Consider the following 14,191-nt stretch of genomic DNA (forward strand, 5'->3'; position numbering starts at 1 on the left):
TTTTTTTATGTCCCACAAATGAATGCAGTCATTCTATATATGTGCCTCTTCTTCTGACTCATTCCACTCAGCATGATACTTTCCAAGTCTATCCATTTATAGACAAACTTTATGACCTAAATTTTCCTAACAGTTATATAGTATTCCATTGTGTAGATATACCATAGTTTTTTTATCCATACATCTGTTCTCAGACACTGAGGTTGTTTCCATGATTCTGGTCATTGTGAATAGCAAACTGGGTAAGGATAGAAGAGTTTCCATTGGCTGGTTATTGTGAATAGTGCTGCAATGAACATAGGCGTGCAGATGATGTTTCTGCTGTGTGTTTTTGGGTCTCTGTGGTATATTCCCAGAAGTGGTATTGCTGGGTTGAATGGGAGCTCAATTTTTAGTTCTTTGAGGAATGTCGATATTGTTTTCCAGAAAGGCTGAACCAGTCGGCATTCCCACAAACAATGAATGAGGTTCTCTTTCTCTCCACATCTGTGACAGCACTGGTTGCTCTTGTTCATTTGTATGTGTGCCAGTCTCCGACAGAACACAGTTATTTTATTTGCTCATCTGTTGTTGGTCACTCCAGTTTTTTCCAGATCTTGGCTATTGTAAACAGTACTATAGTGAACATGGGTGTACATTTATCTTTTTGAACTAGTGATTTTGTGTTCTTGGTATGGATGCTAAGTAGTGGAATAACTGGGTAACATGACAGGTATATTTCCACTTTTTGGAAACATTTCCATACTGTGTTCCAGAGTCTGAACGAGTGTATACCTAATAGTGAATAAGTGTTCATTTTTTCCACCGCATCTTCACCATCATTGGTCTTCTCGATACAGGCCATGTTCATCATTGTGAGGTTAGAGTAATTTTGATCAACATTTCCCTAATAATAAGTGATTGAATTCTTTTTCATATACTTGTTTGTCATCTGTGTGTCTTCTTTGGAGAAATATTGATATGTCCTAGTGGCCAGTTGGTGCTCAGAACTGAGATGAAGGAAAACTGTAGGTGACTTCCAAAAGTCTTTCTCAGGTGAGTGAGTGAATTGTCCCACCTATTTGCAGAGATAGAAGATGAATAGATGGAGAGCAGGTTTGGAGGTGAGTAAGACAAACTCAATTTTATAAGTGTAAACTTAGGAAGACCAGGAATGTTTGCTAAGGAAGTTTGTTATGAAACATGGGGCTGCTGCTATGGAAAAATGTCTCGGTTAAGGGATAATTGTGGTTACATATGACACTGTTCAGACAAAAGAGGGTGGAGGAGAAAAAGAGTGAGGATGGTGCACTGTGAGAGAAAGGAGCTCAAAATGAGTTTGGGGCTGGAGAGATAGCACAGCAGGTAGGGTGTTTGCCTTGCACGCGGCCGCCCTGGGTTCAATTCCCAGCATCCCATGTGGTCCCTCGAGCACTGCCAGGAGTAATTCCTGAATGCATGAGCCAGGAGTAACCCCTGTGCGCATCGATGGGTGTGACCCAAAAAGCAAAAAAAAAAAAAAAAAAAAAAAACCCAAAAATGAGTCTGAGAAAAGGCCAGAATGAGGACATTAGAAACAAGATGTTGTCAGTGGAGAAATAGTATTCCCAACTATCAAGGACAGCAAGAGAGCAAACTGGGTAAGGATAGAAAAGTTTCCATTGGCTGTCCCAGGACTGATGATCTCTTGGAGAGATAGATCCCTTTCAAGGAGTCCAGAGGAGTAAGACAGTGGGAGAGCAAGTTACGCCCTGAGTAAAAAGAGAGGTGTGGTTTGGGTGGTTTGGGGTGAGGAAGTGACAAAGGACATGTGGATGACACCTTTAGTACATTTTTTAAATTATTTTTAAATTGTTATTTATTTAGTCACCATGAAAGTGCAAAGTTATTTATGAATGGGTTGCAGACGTACAATGTTTCAGCACTGACCTCACCACCACTTCCCTCTACCAATGCCCCACCCCCATTTGCTTCCCGCTCACAAGTCTGCTTCTACAAGAGGTGCTTTTAAAAATACAAGTTTTTGCACAGCAATTTACAGTACTACTGATGATAGGGTTTCATACATCACATTTTTCTACCTTTCAGCACCACCACCTCCTCATGGTTGAAAGCTTCTCTCCGTTATAGACATTACCCCCTTCCTGTCCTATTCCCCAGCCCCCTCAAGTGGCATGTATCCTACTGAAGACCAGTTTTCATGTTCTTTGTTTCCATTGTCCTTGGATGTTTGTGGTTCCACCATTATGTTTCTTTATATTCCACATATGAGAATGATCAATCTATGTTGCTTTTCCCTCTGACTAACTGAAGTTATGATATTTTCCAGGTCCTTCCATGTAGCATCAAGTTTCATGATCTTATCTTTCATGTGGCTGAGTAATATTCCACTAGGTATATGTACCCCATAGTTTCTTTATTTACTTATCTATTCTTGGGCACTTGGGTTGTTTCCAGATTTTAGTTGTTGTGGACAGTGTTGCAAGGAACATAAGGGTGCCAATGTCTTTTCTCAATTTTGTTTTTGTGCCCTTGGTGTATATTCCAAGAAGTGGGTCTAATGGAATCTCAATTCATAGATTTTCTTAGGAATGTAGATCTGGTTGTCAGGGAAAGGAAAAAGACAGGGAATAAAGAGTATTCATATAGGTTAAAATAATGATTTTTAATTGAGCCAGTGTTCCGAGCTGTAGAGAAGGTGGATTATATATGTGCTACATGTTTTATACTATGTTCACCAACTTTCATCATCATCTTTTATAAGTTAATGGTATATTCCTAGAAGTTTGAGTATTTGGTGACCAAGAGTGTATGCTGTGTTGGTTTCATAATGCCATTAGAAAGACTAGACACTGATGTTGGCTCATGAAGGCTATGTTTTCTCTGACTCTGGGTCAAATGACTTATAGTTCATTCAACCGAAGTGCCCTTGGACTACCCAAGACATTTGGACTACCTAGTAGGTAGTCCTAATATTAATACTAATACCTAAGACACTGGCATGCTGTGAGGTTATCATGGGACTTGGAGATAGTTTGAGGTGTCAATCCATGAGCTAGTATTTCACACTCTACTCTCTTTCTTTTTCTCCCTCTTTGACTAGGTAGGAATCCTTGAGCCATGCCTTGGAGGACATGAATATTCCCAGAGGAAGGGAGTCAGCTGCAGGCTTGCTGGTTTTTGTTTTCTAAAATCCTAAATCCTTGAGGGAAGTAGATTTTGTTGTAGAGACAAAGTTTTGTGACCATTTCCCTTTCAGTGAAGGGGAAATATTGAATGCATTAGCTTTTTTAGGGAAGCCAGGTAAAGGTTTGGAAATCCAAATGATTAAAAACATCAGATATTCATTATTTCACAGTTCTGGAAGCTTGAAACTCAACATCAGGGTGTTGGTGGGATCATGATTTCTCTGATGGCTCTAGGGGAGAATCCTTCCTGGTCTCCTTCAGTTGCGGGAGTTTGCTGGCCATCCTTGATGTTCCTTAGCCTGCAGATGTGTCCCTCTCATTATCAGACTGACAGTTTCATGTCTCCATATGTTTTCCCTCTATGTATCTGTCTCTGTGTCCAAATTACATGAGTCCCTCTTTTTGGAGGGTACGGGGAATCAAACCCATGTCTCATGCATGCCAGATTTGTGCTTTACCACTTAGTCACATTCTGCAGGACCTAAACTTCACTTCCTTTTTTGGGAGCCACAATTGGTGATGCTCAGGGGCTACTCCCGTTTCAGTATTTGGGGATTACTCTATGCAGTGCAGGGGATCAAACTCAACCCATCTATAGGCCAGGCATGTGCTCTGAACTGTGAGCTATCACTCCAGTCCTTAAATTTCTTCCCTACCCCTTTTAAAGGACTCTTGTCATACTGGATTGGGATTCATTCTAATGACCTCTTTCTTGATTGTTGTTGTAACAACTCTATGTTTATTGTTTGAGTACTGGGGATTAAGACTGTCATATCTTTTGTGGGTGGTGTGTATTTTAAGTCATGACATAACTTTCTTTCCTTCTATGGAAACCATCCCATATGACTGGTTCCTTGATTATTTTGGAACACAGGACTAGGAAACTGCCAACTGACAAGGGCTGATGAAGGAGCCTGCTGATTGGCAAAGGGCAGAGGGTTCTCTTACTGTCCATCCATGTGGACACGGGCGTCTTTTCTGTATAGCTCCTGACACCCTGGAAATTTAGGATCATATCAACAACATCATGACAGAAATGCTGACCTCACAAAGGAGTGACAGAAGTTGTGGTATATATACAAAAGAATCCTACGCAGCCATAAGGAAAGATGGAAACTTATAACTTGCTGCCACATGGATGGAACCGACAGGCATAATGTTAAGTGAAATAAGAGGTTGAAGAACTAATTTCAGATCATCACACTCAGCTGTGGAATCAGGAAGTAAAACAGAGGACTAGACAGCACCGAACAATGACAAACGTCTGGTCTTGGATTACAAAACTCAGATTACCCAGCATTGGGTGGGGGGACCTTGAGAATTTCAGATAAGTAAGATCAGACCAGAGGTTACATAAAGACAGTGCTGGGCTCTTGGGCACCTTAGTGCTAATAGTGTGCAGTAATTTTGTATATCAGTACAATAAACTTTAACACTACTATATTTATATTGAATAAATTATAATAGTTTAAAAATATTTGTAATTAAAATGTTTTGAAAGATAATAAGAATGCTATGCTTCATGTATCTTGTAAATCAAGATTTTTCCCGCGCCTCTGTCATTAGCCCCATCCCCTAAGCAGAGCTGTCATATCTGTACCTCCCTCTTTGCCCAGACATTTTAGTAACCAGATACTGATCATGCCAGCAGAGATATTTTCTAGAACATGTTTATCTCTGACTACTACTTTTTCTTCCCTACAGAGTTTTCTGTTCAATACAACCAGAATCAATAGCAGTAAATGTTATGTGAAGAAAAAAAGCCCATTGCATTTTTGAAAGGAACAGACAGAGGGTGAACCCTGTGAAATAATGTGCTTGGTCACTTTATCTTATTCTTTTTCTTTCCCTTCTTCTTCCTTTTTTTTCCCTCTTAAAAATCTTTTATTTGATACATACCATAGATAGAAGCAAAGAAAAGAGATATATGGAAAAGAATATGATTTCATAATTGAAGAAGGAATTGTTCAGAGATGAAAAGTCTGCAGTCATTTTCTATAGTGAAAAGCAATTTCCTTCAAACGCAAGTCATAAGTTTTTATTCTTTCCACAATTTTGCAGTTTCCACATTTCCCCAGAAAAAAATAAGCCCCAATTTCCTGACCTTGCTTAAAAAGTTCGATTTGAGAACCTGCCACTCAGCTTGTCCACAGTTGTTGTTTGAACAGAGAAAATCTCATCCTGCAATGGATCAACAGCTCGAGGGGCCCCTGGCCCTAGTCTCAACGCTTTTTAGGTTCTAACTGACTATGTGATCAGAGGGAAGTAAAATTTGGGTCTCTGTTGTGTTTATCTCATCAGAAAAACACAATGGAACAACCACATATATAATCTCCTTTTATTCTATAATCAAAAATCGAGTGTCTCTGAGGTGGCAGAATGGAGTTAGGTGTGGGGACATTGTGAAGAGGAGGGCGCTCTCCACCCAGTTCACCCAGGAATAATAACAAATGTTAAATCACATCCTCGGCTCATGTTAAAGCATGAGGTACTGGGGGTTAGATAATATTTGAAAGGGAAAGTTGAGATCCTCTGGGATTCAGGACAGACTTTGAAGAAGGACTCTCCTTCATGTTGGATCTGAAAGGTAAGCAGGAGTGATCCCAGTAAAGAAACAAGGAGTGAACAATCTAGACAGAAGGCTCAGCATATGCAAGACTGTGAAGTGAGAGGAAGTGAGGTCCATATGACAGACTTCAAGTTGGGGTGTCGGGTAATGTGAGAAGGCTGGAGGGCAGACAGAGCCAGTGTGTGCATCAGGCTGTGATAAAGTCAGTGCATAATTCCACGGCAATGAATGGGGAAGCATGGCGATGGTGGTGGTGATGGTGGTAGTTATGATGGTAAGAGAGGGTAGTAGTGGTAGTTATGATGGTGGCAATGGCAATGGTCGTGATGATATTTACAATGGTGGTGGGAGTTGACAATGGTGGTGATGACAGTGGTATTGGTGATGGGGATAGTGGAGGTGGTGATGTTGCTGATGGTTATGCTGTTGGTAGCGGCAGTATATGTGAGTGTGATGTTTGCTCCCAAACAACCCCTTTAGCGATAAGCATCATGGTAAAAATGGATTCTCTAAACTTTTTTAAATTTCAAATTTTGTTTTATTTTAATTTCTTTGTTTGCTTTTTGTAGGAGGCCACCCTGGTCCTACTTAGCACTTGCTACTAAGTCTGTGCTGAGTAATCACTCCTGGAAGTGCTCATGGGATCATATGTGATGCCAGGATCTGAACCTGCATCTGCCGGATCTGCCATGTGCAAGGCAATCACTTTACCTGGTATACTATCTTTATGGCCCCATTGAATTTCAAATTTGAAAGATACTTCTGGGCTTATTTGATCAAGGGTATAAAATGTGCTTCATGATCAGACTTCAGAGGACTGAGATGGAACTGTCATCAGTAAAGGCACCCGTAAGATTGTCACAAGTCAGGATCATCATAAATTATATTTTAACTGAAAAATACAGATAAGAAAATAGTTACATAGGTCAGCTGACAGTTATCTATTAAAATGTTATCTTCAAGCTATGGGATTTTCCAGTTACATTTAATTTTCCTTATTTGGTACATTTTCTACATTGCAAATTTTCTTGAAGTCATATCTTAAGAATTCCCTAAAAATGCCACTGAGGATAAGTCAGTGTCAGGTTCACACAGGGGTCATTCAGTGTGCATAGCCTTCTTATTGAGAAAGAGGGGACCAGGTTACTGTGAGGATTGGGATTGCAAAAAAAAAAAAAAAAACACAGATGAGGGTGGAAGTGATGGAGTGAATTGCATTCCCAGAACTCATATGTTGAAATCCTAAGAGGCCAGTATAGCAGTATTTGGAACAGGGATGTAATTAAGCTTAAATGAGGTCACAAGGGGCTCCAGCAATTTGATAGGACTATTGTCCCACATAAAACCAGGCATTAAAGAGCTCAGTCTGTCTCCAACATGTGAGGACACAACAAAAAGATGGGCAGGGAAAGTCAGGAGGCAGGTTCTCTCTACAAAAATGAATGGATTGCCATATTGATAGGCTGGGAAACAAACAAATACCCAGAACTCTGAGAAGTGTCTGTAAAGGAAAATTGTATGCTACTATCTAACTACTAACTCCAAGCGAAATAAAAACAAAACCAAACCAACAACAACAAAAAAAAAATGGTACCAAAAAATGGTAGATCTTCCTGGGAAATCCTTTAAGTGCTTTAATGTCCCCAAATCTATATCCAGGTGTAGGCAATGAGTGAAGGTGCAGAAACATTGACTCTAAATTAGACTGAGCAGTTTCATCTACAGAAGCTAAACAAAGAGTGATTTGGCACTGAGTTCTGGAACAAAGAGTCTTGGTACAGGGACTTCTGGAAGGCAATGATCGTGGCAGTTGTGTGAGCAGGGCCACATTCTAGGGGTAGCTACAGAGATGGGCGGGGCCCAGGAGCAGACAGGAGCAGGAAGGGTCTTAAACAAAGTGGTGACATTAAAATCACATTCTGGGGCCGGAGCGATAGTATAGCGGGGAGGGCATTTGTCTTGCACGTGGCCGACCTGGGTTCGATCCCCGACATCCCATACGGTCCCCTGAGCACTGCCAGGAGTAACTCCTGAGTGCAGAGCCAGGAGTAACCTCTGAGCATCATGGGGTGTGACCAAAAAGGAAAAAAAAAACCATGCCGAGGAACGGATAAGGAGTTTAGTGAGTAGATGAGGAAAGAGCGAGCACTTTATATACTCATGAAATCAGGGCTTTCTTGTTCTTTGTTTCTGGAAACTGGCTGTTGCTCAGAAAACAGTATGTAAAGTGGATTGGCAGAGAAACCCAGGGGGCAGAGGAAACTGTGCAGAGAAACTGGGGCTAGAAGCAACACAAGATTGTGTGATATAGTCACAAGATGTGTGAAATATTCTAAGATGCTTGGTAGTGTGGAAGAAGAAATTATATGTATGTGAGGTGGTGTTGGGGTACCACGGAAGAGGTCAGGAGAGGCAAGGCCATGCAGAGCTTTGATTGTTGCCCATGGAAGTCTGGACTTTTGTCTGGGGACAATGAATCACTGATCTGTTGTCAGGTGGTGGAATCAGGATGCAAAACCTGGTCATGGGAATCTTAGCTGTCATTTCCTCCATTTCCATTCAACATTCTTTTTGTTTTAGGACCACACACAGTCGTACTCATGGGCTACTTCTGGGCCCATGCTACTTCAGGGGTCACACCAATTGGTGCTTGGAGGACCATTTGTGGTGCCAGGGATCAAACAGGAAGGGCTTAGAAGCATGCAGGGTAAATGCCTTAACTCCTGTACTATCTCTCTAGTTTCCAAAAAGCACCATTTTTTTAACCAAAAACCTCATTTTTAGCTTGAATTTAAGGAATGTCTATCATGGGTATATAGCTGGACAGTTTGGGTTTTTTTTGTTTGTTTTTGTTTTGTTTTTTGGGTCACACCCGGCGATGCTCTGGAGTTACTCCTGGCTCTGCACTCAGGAATTACTCCTGGCGTTGCTCAGGGGACTATATGGGATGCTGGGAATCGAACCCGGCTCAACCGCATGCAAGGCAAGCGCCTTTCCCGCTGTGCTATTGCTCTGGCAACTGGACAGGTTGTTGTTGTTTTTTTAATTTTAATTTTTTAAACTAAGTCACTGTGAGATACTTAGTTACAAAGATTTTTATGATCAGGCTTCAGTAATACAACGATCCAACCCCCATCCCCCCACTGGTGTCTGTTTCCCACCACCAATGACCCCAGTTTCCCTCCCCCCACCCCCCCACCCTGCCTCTATGGCTCTATGGCAGACACTTTCTTCTCTCTCTCTCTCTCTCTCTCTCTCTCTCTCTCTCTCTCTCTCTCCCCCCCCTTTCCCCTCTGGGCACTATAATCTGCAACACAGACACTGAGAGGTTATCGTGTTTGTTCCTTTACCTACTTTCAGCAGGCCGATCCTATCCAGAGCAATCATTTCCAAGTATCTTTGATATAATGTCCCTTCTCTATCCCAAGTACCTTCACCCACAGCGCTCCAGTCAGGCTTTCAACCGTAGACTAATCCTCCGTGCCCCGTTTCTATTGTCCTTGGGTAGATCTCATATTACGTTTTCTTTTTGAATATTCTACAAGTGAGCGCAATCACTCTATGTCTTGGACAGGTTTTTATTTCCCAGTCTTCAGGCCGAATTGAAGAGGCCAATCATCTTCCCCTTATCTTTCCCCTGGCCATTCTTCCTCAGGCCTGGTGTCCCTGCTGCTCACTGCCCTTGGCACCATGCCATTTCTGAGAATGGCACCTACCTACTTGGAGTCTCACGGGCAAGAAACTGGAGAATCTCTGAGGTTGGTGTAAGGCACGAAGGGAAGCTCTGGAGAAACATTCTCCTGAGAGTTAGAGAAGTTGTGAGGGACTCAGGAGAGAAGCAGGGATTCCTGTCTCCTGGGAGACAAATGTGGTTGTTGAAGAAAAACCTGGAAGCTGAGGTGAGGGGACCATGAGTTGCAGTGAGTCCCATAGGACTCCAGTGAAGAGCTTTGCAGAAGGTGGGCTTTTTGCCTGTCAGACAAGGAGGTTGAAGAGACCGTCTAGAAGGCTTCAAATACCATCAAGTACATTGACTGAGTAGGCAAGGCTGAGGTGTCTGCCTCTGTGACACCCCATCCCTCCCTGCAAAGGCACCAGCCTTGGAGGGAGCCAGCTTTTGACTGTCCTTTAGATCCCAGATCGCCAGAAGAAAGGATTGGAGGCCTTCTACCCAAAGCGCTCCCTCCACTGTGAAAAATCAGCCCCAGATCTGCCACCTGGTACTGTTTGCAAACTAGATCAAGACACCCCTTCTCCGGATATGCTATAATTCTCGATAATCTTCTGCATGACATTTTTCTGTCCCAAACGTTCCCCAACTATGTTAGTCTTCTCCTGTTTCCAGTCCCTGATCAAGAAATCATATTCTCAGAGGAGAATCTTGCAGACTCTGAGGTTTAAGATTCACACATGGACAGGTGCAGTTCTAAAGGGAATTTTATAGACAGCATGGAGAGGCTATGCCACAGAAAAAGCCCCAAACAAAGGAACTGCTGCCTCTCCCAAATCCCCTTCCCTTACATCCCCTCCCTCTCTCTTTCCCTCCCTCCCTTCCTCTCTCTTTTTCCTTCTCTCCCTCCTTCTCTGTCTCTGTCTCTCTTCCCGCTCTTTGTCATGAACCACCCAGGTATTTGTGCCCCCAGTGGGACCCTGGGTGCTTCAGGGGAACTCCCTATCTTTGTACTACAGATGGTTCTTGCTTCATACATATTTCATTTGTCTGAGTGTATGTGGTTTGGGGCAAACAGAAGCAAAGAGATTTTTGTGTCTCCAGCTTTGCCTTCAATATTTAGAGATTATATTTCCACCAAAGCCTCTGAGATGTAACTACATGCAAATAACTTGTACCAGGGAGCATTCAAACTCTCTGCAGAGAAGAGGTTCAAGGTTGTAGATTCCCCATTAGCAAATTGGCATCTCATCTGCTTTTCTCCCCAATGGGCACTTGTGTGAAGTTGAAATGCCAAATTATTTCCCCAGAGATGTTTTCCTCCCATAGCTTATTTCGATGAGATGTACCCACGTCCTCAACAGTAACCAACTATCTCCCCACCAGCTTCTGTGTATGATAACTGACATCAGATGAGCTCATCACATGCAGAAGTGCTGGAGACATAAATCTTTCAGCAGATTAAATAGAGACACAGAGTCAGCACCAAAGTGGGGATGAGACATTCTGACAAAGACAAAGACTGTTCAGATTCCCCGAATGATTATGACACTATCAGAAACAGCCAGAAGTCCTATAATCGGGCTGGACCCTATCTTGCTCAAATCTTGACAGCACTTGTCACTCTGGTTAGGTCCCCCAGGGAGACTGAAAAGAAAAGGGTAGTTGAAAGAAATAGTCTTCTAAACATCTTTACTTCCACACTTACGTCTAAAGAAGTCAGATCAGATCAGATCGTCATTCAGCTTAGAATCTGATGGCTCCCTGCACTCAAGGGAAAGAACACACATTTCTCAGCTTGCACGGCTCTGACTAACTCACCTCATCATGCCTCCAGGCTCCTTGCCAGCTGCTGAATTGTGCTGAATTGTATTGGACAAGCTGGGACTCTCTTGTATTGTAACCCAGATCTTTGCTTCCACTGCTCATCTGCTGGAATGACATGCCACATACTACGTCTGATCTCCTCTACCAGTTCCTTCCAGGAGAAGGCCCTAGTGCAGGAAATTTCGTGTTTACACATCTGGCTTGCATAGACTTTATATATTCCTTTATTATAACAATATGAGAGAGGATTGCTATGATTGATCACTACCTAACTCCATTGCAAGAGTGAATCCCAGGGCTGTGTCTGTCTGTGTTCTTTTTTTGATACTCCACTGCCTAAGAGGGGACCAGTGAACACTGACTGGATCAGAAGAAATGGAATGGAATTATATTTTAAAGAAGGGAGGGAATGCCACATCCAGATGTGATGGCAAGACTAAGGAATATGTTTGATGGAGTTTATATCATTATAAGTAACTCCAAGAAAGAAATTAATTATAGCATTTCAGGGGAGCAAAACTGTAATGTTTTATTTAAATAATACATTCGTTACTCACATAATTTATTCAACACAATTGCCCATTAATAGCTCCTATCTTATTAGATATCAAGAATTTAGCAGCAAACAAAATAGATTCAAATTCCTGCTCCTTGAATCTTACAATTTAGAACTCAGAGCAGAGTAGTTAGTGGTTCATTTTCAGCTTCATCACTTACTACTTGTGAACCCTGAGGAAATTAATTCCCTTTCTGGTGTCTCAGTTTCCTCAAGTGTAAGATGGAGATTTTTAAAAGTGCCTACTTCATAGGGTTGTATCAAAGATAAATAAGTTAACAGGTGTGAAACACTTAGAATAATACCTGGCATGCAGTATGCACTTAACAAATACTTGCTGTTTTCATCTAATAGTCTGTTTTTCAGCCAAGAAAGCAGAGATATGGGGGTTTCAGTGATAGCTGAAAGGATTGAGTGCATGCTTTGCTCAAAAAGGATGGAGTGCAATACCCAGCAAGGCATGGTCTACCGAGCTTCTTGGTGTTTTAGGGTTGCTGATCTACTGGTAGCAACCCCAAGTCAGATGACGTGCCCCCTCCCCCAAAGATGAATGTATAAAGAAATTGTGATTTACACACAATGGAATATTATGTTGCTGTAAAGAAAAGTTAAACTATTTTTTTGATTAGTGAATCATCGTGAGGTACAGTTACAAACTTATGAACTTTCATGTTTGCATTTCAGTCATACAGTGATTGTATACCCATCCCTTCACCAGTGCCCATTCTCCTCCACCAATGTTCCCAGTATCCCTCCCACCACCCCCACCCCCCCCACCACCCCACCCTTCCTTTGCAGCAAGGAATTTCCTTTGGTTCTCTTTTTGGGTGTTTGCAATAGAGGCCATCATGCTCAGTCTATAGTCTAGAAAAGTTAAACTCTTGCAGTTGATTGCAATATAGATGGAACTGGAGGGAATTCTGTTAACCAAAATAAGTCAGAGAGAGAAGAGATACCAATGATCTTGATCATCTGTGGTATACAGAGAGACAAAACAGGGGAATACAAGATAACAAACAATGGGGCTGGAGCAATAGTACAGCGGGTAGGGCGCTTGCCTTGCACACAGCCAACCTGGGTTCGATTCCCAGCATCCCATATGTTCCCCCGAGCACCTCCAGGAGTGATTTCTGAGTGCAGAGCCAGGAGTCAGCCCCTGAGCATTGCCAGGTGTGACCCAAAAAGTAAAAAAAAAAAAAAAGATAACAAACAATGATAAGCTATTGGGCTTTGATGACAAAACTGAGATTTTCAGCAGTGGGGACAAGGAGTGGGGCAGGGGAGGAAACGGTTGACGAGAGGTGACATAGTGACAGTGGTGGAGGGTCTTAGGTTCTTTGGTGATGGAGAAGGTGTAGTGAGTTTGTATATTAGAACCATAAAGTTAATACCATTGTAACTGTTACCGAAGCTATAATAATTTTTTTTTCTTTAAGAAAGAAGAAAACGAGGTAGAGATTCTACAAGTGAGTCTTTCTGCACTAAGTTGCTTCCAGACCTACTGGGTTTGCAAGTGCTGTGTGTGGTCTGTCCCTGCCCGGCCTCCTGTGTGGAACCCACTCTCCAGCCCACCACTGCCCTTCCTCCCCATCTCACCCTTTCCCTTGATTCGTGCTTAGTGGTTGTTAAATCTTAGCTTAGAATCATTTTGTCCAGGAAGTCCATGATTAAGTTGAGACTTAGGCAGGAGGTCTCTGGTGAAGGGACATGCCCACTGGCACAATGGGCTGAAACATTATTGCTACAGACAAAGGGAAGAGAAAGAGGTAGATAAGCATACCAACGTCGTGTTTCAAGCCACGTTATTCAGGTGCACACTTTCCTTGGCAATGGTCTATTTGTTGAGCTTCATGTTCTCTAGCTAGAAGTGCATGGTGGTGAAGAATCCGGGGCATTTGAGTAAGAATAGAAAGCTTTCTCTAGACTCTGTGGTTGGGGTTCAGTCACTCCCCATATGTCTGTCTACTTTATATGATTTCATCTCCATAGACCTTATTTTTATCATCTGCAGAATGGGAGCTGGTTGCAGTAATTGCTGCCTTAAATCATAGTGAAAATTAAATGAAATAATTATGTAGAATCCTCAATACAGTGCTCTGTGCCAAACCTGGGTGGAAGGTAAGATAATGGGCACTCTAGAAACTGGATCTTTGGGTGCTCTTTAATCTGGCAGGAGAAATAAGGGACAGTGAAGGTAAAATAAAGCAGCCCACAGATTCTGAACCACAAGTAGCTTTCCAAAGAGCTGAGAGGATGAGTGGAGTGATGGATTCCTGCAACACAGCTTTGGACACTGATGAAATTCATCACCTGGGGCCCGGCAGTGTCTATAAAGATGTTATTTGGGAGATGAGAAGAGGGCTAGTAATAGCTCTTCATTTTTTAAAGTTCTAATGAAGGCT

Source organism: Sorex araneus, chromosome 5 (assembly GCF_027595985.1).
Source record: "Sorex araneus isolate mSorAra2 chromosome 5, mSorAra2.pri, whole genome shotgun sequence".
Classification (NCBI taxonomy): domain Eukaryota; kingdom Metazoa; phylum Chordata; class Mammalia; order Eulipotyphla; family Soricidae; genus Sorex; species Sorex araneus.